Below are 16,200 nucleotides of genomic sequence, written 5' to 3'. Positions count from 1 at the left end.
TTAGTCAGGTGTTGCCACCACATGAGTTCAGATGCAGATCAGGTCCTGTCCACTAGTGAATTACACACAAAAAGCTTTTGTTTTCATAGCTTCTTGGATTTTGAAATTGCTGATAAGCGATTGTGGATGAGCAGTTCTACACGTTTTCTTGACCTCATTCTCTTGCATTCTTCTCAGTTTATTTGGATTTGTTAAAATGGCTACCATTTTGTCACTCAAGGTCTTGACCAAGTTAGTTATAAAAACTGAGACTATAAGGAAACACCAGGTTTCAAAAGGAAGGAATGTGCGTTCAATATTTCCATAGCATCGGTATCTTCTGGACTTCCTCGAAACCTCTTGGGGCTAGGACAGGAAGCTTTTCACTAGTCTATTCCAGACATTCTACATACCTAGTATCCCTCATTTTAGATCTCTTATATTCTAGATATCTAATATTTCTTACCTAATCTGAAGACCACTCCTGTATAAACTACTTAATTAAATGTTACCATGGCTGGTAGTGGCCAAGGTACTCTGGAATACTGAGTTAGAACCTTGAAGCTGGGTTCACACACCACTGATTTGGTATGCTTCCTGTCACACACTACAAATAATGTCCCTACATTTCGAAACCTAAAATAAGAGCAACTCCTATATTCTGCAAGTCTTCAAAGTTCTCGGACCTATCAGATAGCCAGGTTTATACAGAGAAAGAAGAAGTTAATTTGAAGCATCAAGTGCCACAGTGTGAAGTCCATTTGAAGTCAGTTTCTTATCCTGTGATCTTGTTTTGTCAGTAGCAAAGAGAGAGGTTCTGTTTCTCTCTAAACTGTTTTTAGAGGGAGAAAGTAGTCTACACATTTCTCTATGCGTAAAGATGTAAAGGCTGGCTCCTTGCTATATATAAGCCATTGAATGAGGAAGCCTGTTTGGACTCTCAGTGTTGTCATGTGAAATGAACACCGTTCATTATTCCAGGCATCTAGAGATACTGCTTCAAGTGAGGTTTAGAGGGTAGGAAGATAAGGGAGGTGACTGACAGAACACTCACCAACCGTGATGTCTGCCAACCTGCTACTCAACTGTTTGCAAGTTCCCATGACTCATTATGAGTGGGAAGATTTTCCTAAAGTCAATTTTAGGCCAATACGTCATGGTGGACAAGGGTGGGCACTTGAAGCCTTATCTCTGTAATAATGAGAGCTGATAGGATGTGAGGAGATGATAAAGAATGGCACATCAGTAAACCAAGAATATTTGGTGCAGGGACAGGCTCTGGCCCCCTTTCATGTGCCCATGCGTCATCAGTACAGGATTCAAGTTCTGTGAGTTTGCTTTAAGAGGGTTTACTGCTCATGAGTCTCTAGGAAGCACATTTTCTGTCCCGTTCGGCGTACAGTGCTATGCCTGTATGCGGTAAATGTTTGCTGTGGGTGGAAGGATTTGTTTTGTACTAGAGATGTTTTCTATCAAAAATCTTCAAAATAAATAGCCCTTGAGTTTTAAAGGAGTGGGCTCAAATGGAAGGTTCACAGAGTACCTCATATGTGTTTTTTATAGGAGTCGTTATTCATCTAGTTTGCTCAGCCAGGTTCTTCTGATACATAATATAAAAACCAATGCATAATACACTGCAGATTTGTTGATGACTTTGTAAGAGTATCCCTCGTGTTATGTCTGGGGCTACCCAGTGGCCTGACAGTGCTTGGAATGTGAACACAACCTCTGAGCAGCCTTCTTTCTCAAAGTTTCTATAGCTCACTGAGCTCTAACTACTGCTGGGGAGCCTGAGCCTGACAGCCCTCCCTGGGTCCCTCATAGTCAGGACACACCACAGCCCCCTCTTCCTGAGGGAACAGGGTCTTCTGTGCACTTGACACTAGGACTCCCCCAGAGATGCATCTCGGCCAGGCTGAACTACGGGGACCCTGCATGCCTTTGTGTCTACCAGGTGATGGCTGAGCCTAGTGTCCCTTTGACCCACTTGGTGTCTTCCCAGGGTCCTCTCTGGGGTGCTTTCATCATCATTACCCTGCATTTCTTGCCCTCCTTCCCACTTTGTACTCAGTCCTCTGGAAATCCTCTTACCGGGTTAAGCCACAGCCCTAGAGCCTCAGCCTCTTGGTTTCACCTCCTCGGCTCTTTGAACCCTGGCTTTTCTCTCAGGCTTCTTTGTCTCCCTCAGGCCTGTGGGGGTGAGATCGTGGTCTTTCTTTTCTCCAAGGCCCATTCCAGACCTCATCCACTACCCCCTCTGTAGAAACGTCTCCCTTGACTAGAACTTGTCCTTCCTCGTTGCCGCCATGTCTTCTGATCTTCTGCTTACTTGCCTTTTTTTTTTTTAATGGCTTTGCTGTCTCCGAGTCCTTTGCCTTCATGCCAGGTTACCCATCAGCTCCCCGACCGCTCACCCTCCATGGTTTCCTGACTTCATCTTCTGCCCCCTTGTCATCATGCAGACCTGTATCTGAGCACAACCTCTGTCCTTCTGATCTTTCATTTAGTTACTTGCCGGCCACCTCCTCTGTTTTTTCCTTTTTAAAAAAGCAGTTCTTTTTGGGGAGTATAATTGACATACAATAAACTATTATGTGTAGATAATGTTAATTTTGAGAAGTTTTGACATAGGTTTATACATAACATCATGACCATCAAGAGAATGTGAAATCATTATGACAATCAAGAGAATGAACATAGCCATCATTCTCAGTGATTTTCTCATGCCCTTTTCCCACCTCCCTGCCCAGTCTCCAGGTCACCACTGATCTACTTTTTGTCGTTATAGATTAATTTTATTTTCTAGAATCTTATGGAAATAGAATCGTGCAGTGTGTACTCTTCTTTGTTTGGCTTCTTTTAGTCAACATAATTATTTTGAGATTCTTCTGTGTTGGTGCATATATTAATAGTTCATTTCTGAGTAGTACAGTATTCCATTGTATAGATACACCATAGTTTGTGTATCCAGTCACTTGTTGGTAGGCATTTGGGTTGCTTCTAGTATTTGAATATAAACAAAGCCACTGCAACATTTGTGTACAAGTCTTTATGTATACATGTGCTTTCCTGACTCTTGCGAATGGAATGGCTGAATCATATCGAGTCATATGTTTAACTGCCAGACTCTTCCCATAGTGGCTGATATTCTCAACAGCAGTATGAGAGCTCTTGTAGTTATTGTAGTTATTTTACATTCTCATTGACACTTAGTGTGATCAGTCTTTTTATTTTATTGGTAGTGGTATCTTATTGTGGTTTTAATTTGCATTTCTCTAATGACTAATGATCTTGAGCATCTTTCATGTGGTATTTGCCAACTGTATGTCTTTGGCAGTGTGTATGTTTGAATTGATGGGACTTTTTTTTATGAAAACATTTATTTATTAATTTTTATCAGGTTCAATTAGCCATCATTAGTTTTTGGTGTAGTGTTTGGCGATTCGTTATTTGCGTATACCACCCAGTGCTCATCACCACAGGCGCCCTCCTTAATACCCTTCACCTGTTTACCCCTCCCCCACCCCCTCCCTTCTGTAACCCTCAGTTTGGTTCCCAGAGTCCAGAGTCTCTCATGGTTTGTGTCCCTCTCTAATTTCTTCCCATTCAGTTTTCCCTTCCTTCCCTTGTGGTCCTCTGAGCTATTCCTCATGTCCCACATATGAGTGAAACCATATGATAATTGTCTTTCTGTGCTTGACTTATCTCACTTAGCATAATCCTCTCTAGTTCCATCCATGTCGATGCAAATGGTGGGTATTCATCCTTTCTGATGGCTGAGGAATATTCCATCGTAGATATGAACCACATCTCCTTTATCCATTCATCAGTTGAACATTTTGTTTAATTGAGTTGTTTGTCTTCTTACTATTGAATTTTGGAAGTTCCTTATATATTCCAGATTTAAGTACTTTGTCAAATATGTGGCTTGGAAATCTTTTCTCCTCATCTCTGACCTGTCTTTTCATTCCCTTAGTTGTGTCCTTCAAAGAGTAAACTTTTAAAAATTTTTATAAAGTCCAGTTTATCAGTTTTTCTATTGTGGATCGTGCCTTTGGTGTCCCGTCTAAGGAATCTTTGCCTAAGCCAAGATCACAAAGACCTTCTATGTTTTCTTGTAGAAATGCTATAATTAGTATGATTCACATTTAGGTCCTTGATTCCTTTTGAGATTAATTTCAGATTCCTCCAGTGGACTGCTGCTCCCGAGTGCTTATTGTAGATACTGTAGTGCCAGAAAGTTCTGTGTTCCTGCTCAATTGGCAACTTTCAGCACACCTTGTACACCAGCACCCCAAAGGGGTTTTCTCTGTGTTCTTGTACTTTTCCTGGTGTGGTATACTGTCTTTGCTTATTAATTGGCTTGAGGCATGATACAGAGAGAGTTTTTTAAAAATTAAAACCAAATAAGAATCCATTTTCTAATGCTAAAATTAGATTAAAACTATCTTTGTGAACTAGTGGCCTTAAAAAGATATCTAAAAGATTGTTACTTTGTCAAGAGAAATTGTCAAGCATTGCAGTTCTCAGAACTAAAAGTAAGCTAAGTGAAGATTTTGAAAATGTTGCTGAATTTGTTCCATTAAAGCCAGGAAAGTAAACTTATAATGCATTCTGTGTTATAAACAAAATATTGAAGCTAATGATGAGTTTTAATCTTTTTTGATTGTTCAATATTGAGATTTTGTTTTTTCAATGTTTAAATGTTCTGGAAAAAATGAACCATTAAAAATACATCAAAACATATCTATAGTGGTACACATTTTTCCTTTTACCTTAAGCTCCGGTATGGCTTAGCTGAACACTGGTACTTATTTCAACTTTAATAGTGTTCATCATGGATTTTTTTTGCATTAATTTTGATTTTTAGAAAGTATCGTATTAAAATATTACTTACTTTGATTACTGAGTTTTGGTGTCCCCTTAAATCTTGTGCAGACCCCTCACTCTTCTTGTCCTAGACCCAGCCCTCCTGAAAAGCAATAAGACTCACATTCAAAGAATATTTATAAAATACAATCAAAGTTAGCCAATAGAAGTTAGAAGTTCATAGAATCAGTTCAACCCTAGCAGTCTGACTTCTGACTCTGGCTTGTAACTGCCAACCTGTACTGCTTCACACATTCAGGAGTTTCTGAATACAACAAGATGGGCTACATCAAATACGTATGTATTCATTTTCTATTGCTGCTCTAACAAATTATCAGGTGAATTTCAAAAAAAGTCAGGGACTATTGGCAGATATGGGTCAGACAGTCTGTATGTCTCTTTGTAAAGGCTGTCTTTTCTATAAGTTTTTTTTTCTCTCCGTGTAGAAATGAGTGGATAAAGAAAGGGGGGGTAATCAGAAGGGGGAATGAAACATGAGAGACTATGGACTATGAGAAACAAACTGAGGGTCTCAGAGGGGAGGGGGGTGGGGGAATGGGATAGACCGGTGATGGGTAGTAAGGAGGGCATGTATTGCATGGTGCACTGGGTGTTATACGCAACTAATGAAGCATCGAACTTTGCATCGGAAAGCGGGGATGTACTGTATGGTGATGAACATAATATAATAAAAATTCATTAAAAAAAAGAGAAATGAGTGGATATAGGCAGCTGTGGGTAGGCCAAATGTAAAAGTTGAAACTGTGGACATAGTCAAAGAAGAGAAAGGGCTGACGAGCCCCAGTACTCATGCACAATGACCAGGAGAAAGTGTTTCCAAGAATGTGTTGCAAGATGATGGATTTGCCAGATGTCCGGAAAGAGAGCTGTGTGTGCAGAATTTATCTCAAATCTCTTGAGTGGAGTGTCTGTTGACAGTGCCAACCACATGAGGTCCTCATGGGCATACTGGAGCCAGTATTAAACTAAGGCGCAGCGGACTTTGTCAAAGAATGGATGCACATGGCCCCAGGTTAAGGAGAGGTATGGGGTAAAACAGTCCCATGAGCACAGGCACTTGAACTGTAGCTGTGAGAGAGCTTAGCCCAGTAAGTGCTGGCTCTAGACCAAAAATTACTGGAGATGGTTTGGTGACTGGAGAAGTAGAGGGAGGAGGGCACTTTAACTTCCCTCACTCATTCACAAAGCATTGGTAATTTAGTGCTGTACTCTGATCATAACAATGGTGAGTTTCCACTAAGCCTCAGTATTATAAATGGCACAACAGTTAGAAAATTGTATGCATTTAACTAACATGCATGTATCTATCCACATAAAGATGATCTGTAGCAGTTTGTCGAGACTGGTTCTGTTTCTTGTTGGAACATCTCTTTAAAATACATTGGTGGGGAAAATATGGTTTGATGTCCAAGTTTTAATTATTGCATAAACCTTCTCATCAGGAGATCTTAATAGTTCTTTTTTCCCAGAAAAATTTGGGAGGACATGTTCTCTTGCCTAACTTCTAATATATTTTCGTTTTTAAAAATTACTTCCTTCTTGAAGGTTAAGATCCTGTTTAGAGCCTACATCTGGTATTTAGTTGGGTTGCCAAGCCATCTCCATACTAAGACGTGAACACATTTATAGGATGATAGGTAATATGATTCCATCCTCATAAGAGAGACTTTTGTCGTTGAAGTGGGATGCAGCACCAAAGGTTTTGCAGTTGACTGGTGTAGTTCTGAGTAAACTTTGATTCCTTCTCCTTGACAGTGACCAGAGTTCCATTAGAGGACTGAACCCATAAATGTGATTGTCACCACAAGGAAAGAAACGTGCGGTTTTGAATATTTACAGAATGTTCTCGTAAAAATGTTCTGTGAGCAGTTTTATTTTTAACTTTAGAAATTTAAAAAAATCATTTATTTTATGCATGATGAGATATTTACACATAATCCATGGCGAGCATGTATGTTACTTTAATATGAATCATTTTGACTCTTTTAAGAGTTTTGAAGAGGTTCATACTTGAAGTACTTTCATCTTAAAGATCTCTCTCTCCTATGACATTGCTTTTTTCTGAAGGTCATCTTTCTTTTATTTTTTAAAAATTGTATCTTGTCACAAGTACATATTTTCTTTCTAAAACTGATCTTTTAAAACATATCTTAATCCATTTTGAGTTTTTTTGTGTGTATGGTATAAGTTTATGTACTTTATTTCTAACTCGGTTTTTGAGGCTCAACTTTAAAGAAGCTTCTACGCACTGGAAATTCTATTAAAAGTATTTATTTTAGGTGAATGTGCAATGGCATTTTGCATCACTCTTAAATTTATGAGTGCCACAAAGTGACAAAAGAGGGCCATTTTGAGGGAAAAAAGATCTTTAAAAACCACTCAACTTACTTTTTATTTTAAATTATATGGCAAATATTGTTAGAGCTTTTGTTCTTATCTCATAACTTACTGTGATAGACATTTTAAATATTATTCAGAGAACAGGGCTTGGGATTCAGGGTTTGGAATTCGGAGTTCTCATTTTGATTTTGCTGTGATTCGGAGTTCTCATTGGCAAGGCGCTAACTGCTCCACTGTTATCATCAGGAAAGGGACGGGGTTGGAGTTCCTCTCCGAGCTTCAGCGTTCATGTGTTGGATTCTGTTCACCCCAGTAATCTTGTTAAAATTATAGTTGTCTCTGAGTAATTTTTGCTGGTTTTGATAACCCTTGTTGGGGAAAAGAGCAGCAGAGCCTTCCTGTTGAATATTTACCTCTTTGCAGCACATCAGTCTTGTACTTTAGGTTAACATTGGCTTATTTTAAAACAAACATACCTTTTATAATGATATATACTATTCGATGCTAGATAAGATGACCCTAAAACGTAAGTGGCAAAAGAAGCCACGCAGAGATACGTATTTTATGGGAGGTTATTCCCTTGTAGTTCTGTGTGTACCTTTGATAAGTTCGAATATTTTTTGTTTTATACTTATTTAAACACTCATAGCCACTTAAGTTTGATGTGAACTATTTCTTACATGCTGAAAAAGGGAGGTGAACTATTCTTAGCTTCACAATAGATTCCATATTTTATCCCTCCTATTTCAATTAATAGTCTTCTAGTTAAAACTTATCAGGTTGTGACCTCATGTTTATTATTGGCCTTATTTACATTTTGTTAACTTAAATACAGTTAACATAAAAAGTTGGCAACGTAATAGAATTTTGTAGAAACTTTCCTCCTGTTAAATTTAATATGATTTGGTTAGAGATACATAGAGCCGTGTCATTTTTTTATCTCTTGTATTCAGCAATGTCACCACTTATTTTGCCTGCTTGGGGAAGGGGGATGGGTGTGAGTGGTCCTCAAGTCTTGTGCACAGCAGTGGCCTGTCCATGGGCATGTCTGAGTGTGTCTTGGAATCCACTGTTGATGGGGTAGAACTGTCTCCACACAGGGTGTCTGTCTTAGTGTATTTGACTTCTATGGGGAGTCAGCCAAGCTTGCTTTTTTCCTTTTCCTTTTCTTTTTCCTTTCCTCTCCTCCCCTCCTCTCCCCTCCCCTCCCCTCCTCCTCCCCTCCTCCCTTCCCACTCCTTTGGGCTCCTCCCCTCCCCTCCCCCTTTTCTTTTGGCTTTCCTGCAGAGCCTCATGTTTGGCTTAAACACTTCCTCTTGAGGAATCTGCACCACCCTGGTGTAGTTGAGAGATCAGCCAGTCCCTCACCTGCCTACATTTGGAGCTCACTGCATCTTTCAGCTTCATCTGACATGTTTTTCATCTTTTTTGCTTATTTCATTTCTTTTATTGGTGTTATCCTTTCAGCCATTTAGAAATCCAGAAACGGAAGTTCTTACCTGTGTTTATAAATTCTAAGAATGGGATGGAGCTGAAAGTAAGTGTAGAGGAGGACAAAGGGCCCATATGCCGGTACTGATGTATGTCACCAAGTCATACTGATCGTTCAGAGCCCAGGGAAGCTGTAGGAGAGAGCAGAGTAGGGACATGAGGCAGGGAAGTGGAGAGCTGCCCTGTCCCATTGAACCAGGTCTTCAAGGTTTTATTTAGCTCTAAGATTTTTCAAGGACACTGCATTATACATGTGAATGTTGTAGTGATATGACATAAACCCTATTCAAAGCACAGTGTAAATTTGGAGGAAAATTATCTTTGCATTGTTTTTGAGGATAACTGACTGTTGATGATACAGGCACTGTTGTAACTCACTTAACCCTGTACGAGTGCTTTGTGGTAAATTCGGTTATCATCCCTATTTTACAGAGGGGGAGACTAACGCGTAGGGAAGTTCAGTGGTTCTCCACTGGCCACAGCTCAGCCAGCAAGCAGCAGAGCCTGAATTCAAGCCCGGGCACTGTGGCTCCAGACCCCAAGCTCTTAATCCTTGTGCTTCTTGCAGCACGCCTGCTTCCTTGTCACTAAGAACTTGGTGCAGGAATTTAACAGTACCTTTAACTTCTAGTTTTTCTTTCTCAGGACTGATTCTGCGTTGCAGTGCATCTCTGCATAAACATGTAAGTGTTTAATTTTGTCACCTTTAATTTTGTTTTTAGATAAGATGTGAAGGAATCAGGCTGTTTCTTCTGTGGCTTCAAGCACTTCAGACACACTGTGCAGAAGAGCAGGTGCTGATTTGTGCTTGCCTCGTGCCTGGTTTCGCAGTGATCATGTCATCCCGAGGGCCCTGTACACCGGAGACACTCATCAGTCCTAACCCTAGTGTGGCTCATGGTGAGGAGAATTAGCAGACCTCACAGGTTGCAATGACTCTTGAAGTTACATTGAGGAATTCTTCGGTTTGCCATTATCCTGAATAGAAATCTTTATTTCATAGATGGGTTCAAAGGAGGAATTACTACTCCCTGCTCATATTCACAGGAAAGTCTTACGGACATTAGAATTGGAAGAATCAGAGCCTATTTTATATGAAATGGTGACAGGAGAAATTTACTGAAGTGGTGGAAACAGGAATGGAAGGGAGGGGACAGATGTTGGCAATAGCAAGAAGTAGAGACACATGGTGCGTCTGGAGTGTTTTCGTGGTGTTAATGAGATTTACATCCACCAACCTGTTTATTGTCCTCATGATGATTGTTTCATGAGTGGACATTCATCTGCTCATCCAGGCTCTTTTTGGCCAGCTCTGTATTTTCATGCAGCATTCATGGAAGGACAGTAGTGGCCTCCTGGGAGTATTAATGGCAGCCATTTGAGTCCTGTGAGTTTTCAAGAAACTTGGCAGTTAGGGCCACTGATTTATTAATGCATATCACTTGACTGCCCAATGACAGGTACTTGATCTTAAGCTGACCAAAGCAGAATTTGAAAGAGAGGGAGAGGGGGCGTCATGGACATTTGTACCATATTTCGAAGCCCTTCATGCACAGTGGCCTGGAGTACAGTGTGAGCAGGTTCCAACGGAGCAGCAGATGTATTTTCATAGAGGCCATTTTTAAAAAGTCCTTTTAACTTTGGTGAAAGAGCTCTCCTTTTTTCCCCACTCTGCAGCAGAGATATATCCAGAAGAAATCACTCCTCTCCTGCCAGCCATATGAGCGGAAAAGATCCCTGAGGACCAAACATGCTTTTTTCTTCAGATACTGTCGAAATATATGGTTATTCACGTAAGAGCAGAATCATGGATAATTCAGTAATGGTCTTACTCTTGATGGGAAAGAGAAGACATTGCTTCTTTTCTTCCTGCTTATCCATATTTTGTATCTTTGCTTTTTCCTTGAGGTGATTCTTTGTGATACTTTGCTAGAAATAGAATATGTGTCAGTTCACATCAGCAAAGACCTGGCATACATACTCTCTTGTGTGAGTGTGTATGTAAAGAAAAATAATTCAGTTCTCCATCACTTTCGTAGTATTACCACATTCACAGAGAGCACTTTGCTTCTAGCACTTACGGTGAGTAAATGTTTGGGTTTTCCCCTCACCAGACAACTCTGCAACACCAGCTGGATGTCCTGTAGTTTAACTCAGCTTTGACGCTGTCTGTCTTGAGATGGCGTCAGATCCCACAGGTTAAGGGCTCAGTCCCATGAGACTGTTCCATCACATTCAGGTGCGAGTCACAAGTAGGAGGGCCCCAGGTTACCCACAGCTTCTGAACAACTTGACTACAAATCAGAGGTTCCCACAACTCCTCCTCAGCTTTGACTGATTTGCTAGAGTGGCTCAGGGAACTGTGGGAAACATTTGTTTTCATTGACCAGCTTATTAAAGGATATGATAAAGGATACAGATGAATAGCCAGATGCAGAGACACAAGGGGTACAGTCTGGGAGGGTCCCAAGCACAGGAATGTCTGTCCCTGTGGAGCTGTCACCCTCCCGGTACGTGGATATGTTCACTCACCTGGAAGCTCCCTGAAACCCCTGCTACTGGGATTTTTATGGATGCTTCCTCACATAGACATGGTCCACTTCCAGCCCCTCTCCCCTCTCTGGAGGAATGGAGGGGTCGGGATGGGGGTGCTGAAAATTCTAAGTTCTAATCGTGGCGTGGTCTTTCTGGTGACCAGCCCTCTCACTCAGGAGCCATCTGGGAGCCCACGAGACCTCTACGAGCTGTGTTATTAAAACAAAAGAGCTCCTCGTGCGCTTATCACTTAGGAAATTACAAGGGTTTTAGGGGCCCTATTCCAGGAAGTGGGGCAGAGACCCATATATATTTTGTATTCCCTCATAGTATATTCATCTATTCTTGCCTCTTTTCTTCTTCCTGACCCCTAATCCTATGCTAGCAAGGCAGGATCGGGGAGGAGGCAGGCCTAGAAGCTGAATGGGCAGATCAGGAATAGGCAGGGCAGGCCGGAAGATGGGGCAAAAGCATATCTCTTTGTGCCAACAGCCCAGACCAACTTGATGTCACATGTTCCTTTCTCTGATGTTTACCAACTGAATATGGAGTTATGATCATTAGTTCATGATTTCAGTAGGTGATCCCTTCCCCTAGTCTACATTTCTGATGTGGTTCAAAAACAAACTACTGAATTATTTTCTCTCAGCCAACACTTCTCCTGTCTCTGAGTTCTTCCTGGGAACTCTGTCCAGTCTCTGTGTCCTCCACAAGCAAGTTTGTTGATGTTATAATCTTTGCTCAGTCCACTTCCTCTCCTAAGACTCAGTTCTACCTGCCCCTTCCCTGTCACTGCTGAGAAGGGGAGTCAAGTCTAGTGGTCAAGTCCAGAGGAAGGACACTTTAGTATTTCAGGTGATCTGACAATGACTGCCCCTGCTTCATGATCTCTCTCTTCCCCTAATGTTTTCTTCCTTCTTTCCTCCTCCCTTTCTTCTTGCCAGTTTTCTTTAGGGGTCTGTTTCTCTCTGCTGTCCCTCAAGATTCAGTCCTTGCCTCCCTTTCTGACTACTCTTTCCTGTTGGGTAATCTTGTCTGCTCTCCTCTCCCATTTCCTTTATCCAGCACCAGAAACACAAGGACTCCAAAATCCCGAGAGCAGACTGGAGTATTCTCTTGTCCTCTAGAAGCTTTGTATTTTGGCCCTACTGGCCCATTGCACCTGCATTTCAGACTCCACCTGTTCAGAAGTGGTAGAGTATTCCATCTGTCCGCGGAGATTGGCAGGGAGTATCGAGAAGTTGAATGTAGTTGGGGCACTTGGGTCTCATTCTAGGTGTGTCACTAATGAACTGTGCAACCTCAGATATGACATAATCCCCAGAATCCCACTGGAGGAAGGATGCCGGTGATAGAGGGTGAGGATTTTTATGTAGACTGTGAACCCCCTGAATAGTGTGCAGACTTGTATGTGCATGTCCATCCCACACTTCTTCCCTCCCTTCTCTCTACTGAGTCCTCAGAGCAGAGTTTCTCTCTTGGCTCACCCCAGAGAACTGCTGCCAGGTTGCTGACAGGGAGCCCCTCTGTCCCAGGGGCAGCCAAAGCCCCTCATCCTTTGACCTTAGATGTTGCACAGTTGTTTCCACTTTCTAAGTGGGCTACAGCATGAAGGAGGTTGGGAAGCTCTGCTTTAGAGTACTCTGTGTGCTAACCAGTATGAGGAACCTGTGACAGGGGCACCTGGGTGGCTCAGTCGTTAAGCATCTGTCTTCAGCTCAGGGCGTGATCCCAGAGTCCTGGGATCAAGTCCCATATCAGCCTCCTCCACTGGGAGCCTGCCTCTTTCTCTCCCACTCCCCTGCTTGTGTTCCCTCTCTCTCTGCCTGTCTCTCTGTCAAATAAATAAATAAGTAATCTAAAAAAAAAAAAAAAAGAAAAGAAACGAAAAAAAGAACCTGGGACAGGTGTAGCTGGACTGGCAGGCCTGGCTTATTTTAGCCTGTGGATTCCTTTTAATAAAGACAATGCACTTTTCAAGTTTCTGTAGCTTTGCCTTCTGATGATAATGATTTTTCATGTACCCATGTAACATTGTGTGAAATTCTTGTGAGGGATTATTTCCTTAATTCCTGTTTACTATAAATGGCCCTTTTTGCGTTAAAAAAAATAGAGATTACATCTGACTAAATATTTTAAGGGCAGAAAGAATGTTAAATCATTATAGAGAGGTGGAAAAAAATACAGGCATGATGAGTAGAGCAAGTTTAAAAACATGATATCTTTGGGTGATTTTTTTTTAATTCTCAGTAAAAATGTCTTTAACATGGTTAACTACTTTGTTTTAAGGTATTCATTCTTGTCATCATTTGAGTTTTAAGATATGATTTCAGGCGCGCCTGGGTGGCACAGCGGTTAAGCGTCTGCCTTCGGCTCAGGGCGTGATCCCGGTGTTATGGGATCGAGCCCCACATCAGGCTCCTCCGCTATGAGCCTGCTTCTTCCTCTCCCACTCCCCCTGCTTGTGTTCCCTCTCTCGCTGGCTGTCTCTATCTCTGTCGAATAAATAAATAAAATCTTTAAAAAAAAAAGATATGATTTCATTACATGATTGTCAAGATTATTTGTCACCATAATTTGTCACGCTTGTTTTTTTATTTAGGATAGGAATTTTAATAAGATAACAGCATTTCAGTTTAGTAGACATTAAGTTGAAATGTAAATGTACGTATGTTCTTTCCCACATATTATCCAAAGGCTGCAAGCTTGGAGTGGAAGAATAAGGAGAATCAAGATACTGGTTTTAAATTTCTTTTTACATTGTTTCGAAAGTATTATCTTCCTCATTTATTTCCATCATTTACTAAGTTAAACAAACATCCACAAACCTGTACTTGGGAAGTACTGATTGGGCCATGTGTAGAGGATGTCCACAGGGACAAAACAAAGTGACCTTTGTTTATTTTTAAGTAAGATAGTCATTTTATTCTTATATTTAATGGTCACTTTATTATGAGAAGTTTAAGGGTTCCTAATAAACGATTTTACCTGTTTGTACAAACTACCTATTTGTAGCTGAGCTCATAGTAGTAAAGGGGAACTGTGGCTCCTGTACTCAGAAAGAGTTCAACACGTGTCATGATTTTTTTTGGCGTAATTATATTTCAAATCTTTGAATGTTAAAATAAAGTTTCCTTAAGTCTTCTCTTCCAGGTGGTGGGGTATGGTGACCCCAGACCTTGCTCAGTGGCGAGGCAGGCCAGCCTGGGCCACGCAGCTGCCCATAGTAGGCCTTTCTTTTATCTTGGATCTTTCATCCAGCAGGTGCTACTTACAGCTTCTTACGGAGGGGCCGATGTTTGGGCAGCTGGGGAACCTAGGGAGAGTAAGCCCCGGAAAGGAAGGAAACATAAGGAAATTTCTAATTTCACTGCTAAAGTTTTTCTTCTATGAGAAATGAAGGCTCACAGGACACAAGTATCCCTTAGATTGATGCCGGGGTGGGGAGGCAAATTTTCCTCTCCCAGTTAAAGCAGGCAAAAATTAGTTAAAATGAATAATCAGGAACAATGTTGGAGGGGAGAAGGTCACAAAAGACATTAATCCATCTGGGGAATGTGGACTACTAATTCAGTTGTCTGTGGGTGTTTATATACATACACACACACGTGCACGCTTGGATCAGGGGAAAACAGCAGAAGCTTGATGCATTTTGGAAGACGTAGAAGTACTAACCTTTCCAGGTACTGAGATATGTGTTTGTTAGCTGTCTATATGTGGGTATTTTTTTCAGAACTTGTTTCTGATTTTATAAAATAGTCTGTATTCACTGTGGAACATATAGCATACTTTAATATGCTGAAATTAAAAGTGATTCGTTGAGAACTTGTCTTCCTCATGCAGGTACCTCCAGTTGTATAAAAGTTAGTAAGAGAGTTGGACAAATCCAATACCGTGTAATTTTTTTGTATGGATTATGAAATAGAAAGAATGATAAAGGGACTTCTTATTAATTCTTTGGAAGTGGTGGTGTTCGATGTCTCAAAGGTGAATTCTTTCAGACATAAAGTAGTTTATACTGATTCTATTCTTTGGATTCATCTAAAGGGAAAAGGATATAAAACTAAAGTCCCGTGGATTTGATTAGTGTAATATTGGATGTTAAAATACCTAAAATGATTTAAAAAATAATAAAATACCTAAAATGATGAAAAATGTCTATACATGCTTTTAGATTTATTTCAGTCATAAAATGAGATTAAATTAGTTATAAGGTATGTGAAAATATTTTTACTATTATAATATGTCATGTCTCAAATTTGTTACAAAGAGTTATTAGCTTGGTACTTCCATAGCTCTATGCCATTGCTGTAACAAGCAAACAGTAACAGTAGACCACCGTCCCATCTTGGTCAGGTTGCAAGGCAGAATCAGAAACAAGTCTACCAAAAGATGTCATCTTTTATAATTTCTGGTTCTTTAATTTTAGTTGCTATTCATACAACCAAATACATATGTGCTCAGTAAGAAACTGAACCATTCATGGGGGTTACACTCACGAACCTAGTCATGTGTTCTTTTTTCTTCCAGACATCCCCCATTTGAGACCAAAGCCAGTGTACATTACTACAACGCGAGACGATGAAAACATTTACAGTACAAAAATTCCATACATGGCAGCTCGCGTTGTTTTTATTAAATAGATTGTAACTTTCTTTTTCAAAAAAAGTATCTAACTACAACACAAAACACTAAAAATGGAGTTGATGTACTGCCCAAAATCATGCAGGTATGCCATTCATCTTATCTTTTACGTAGGTAAAAATATGCTAACACATACCAAAGTAATTGATTATTAGGGTTTTTGGTTCTTAAAGAATGTTGGTTATGGGGATTGGTTTTATTGGTGGGCTCTCTCTGTATTGCTGAGGTGTCAGAGGGAGCTCTGAGGTAGCACTTGCAGTGCTCTGTTGACATTGCCATGACAAGGCGATCTTGGGGGCCAGGGAGACATTTTGAGGAGGT

General features: G+C 40.7%; 1 protein-coding gene across 8 annotated transcripts in view; it reads left to right on the top strand.

The window, feature by feature from the left end:
• The window catches only part of LOC113250117 (ral GTPase-activating protein subunit alpha-1-like), a 252,384-nt gene that overhangs the window by 218,587 nt on the left and 17,597 nt on the right, over positions 1 to 16,200 (top strand). For 2 of the 8 annotated variants that reach the window (XR_008959473.1, XR_008959475.1), the window contains one exon: positions 15,766 to 15,964. The exons of 1 other annotated variant lie outside the window; for it this stretch is intronic. The gene's annotated coding sequence lies outside the window, so the exon portion shown is untranslated. Of the gene's footprint in view, positions 1 to 9,335; positions 9,384 to 9,422; positions 13,767 to 15,765; positions 15,965 to 16,200 lie in introns of those variants that run through there. 5 more of the 8 variants (XR_008959476.1, XR_008959474.1, XR_008959470.1 and 2 more) reach the window with 5 other exon arrangements.

Source organism: Ursus arctos, unplaced genomic scaffold (assembly GCF_023065955.2).
Source record: "Ursus arctos isolate Adak ecotype North America unplaced genomic scaffold, UrsArc2.0 scaffold_16, whole genome shotgun sequence".
NCBI lineage: Eukaryota > Metazoa > Chordata > Mammalia > Carnivora > Ursidae > Ursus > Ursus arctos.
Note: the sequence above shows the minus strand (reverse complement) of the source record. Positions and strands in the feature narration are given on the sequence as shown.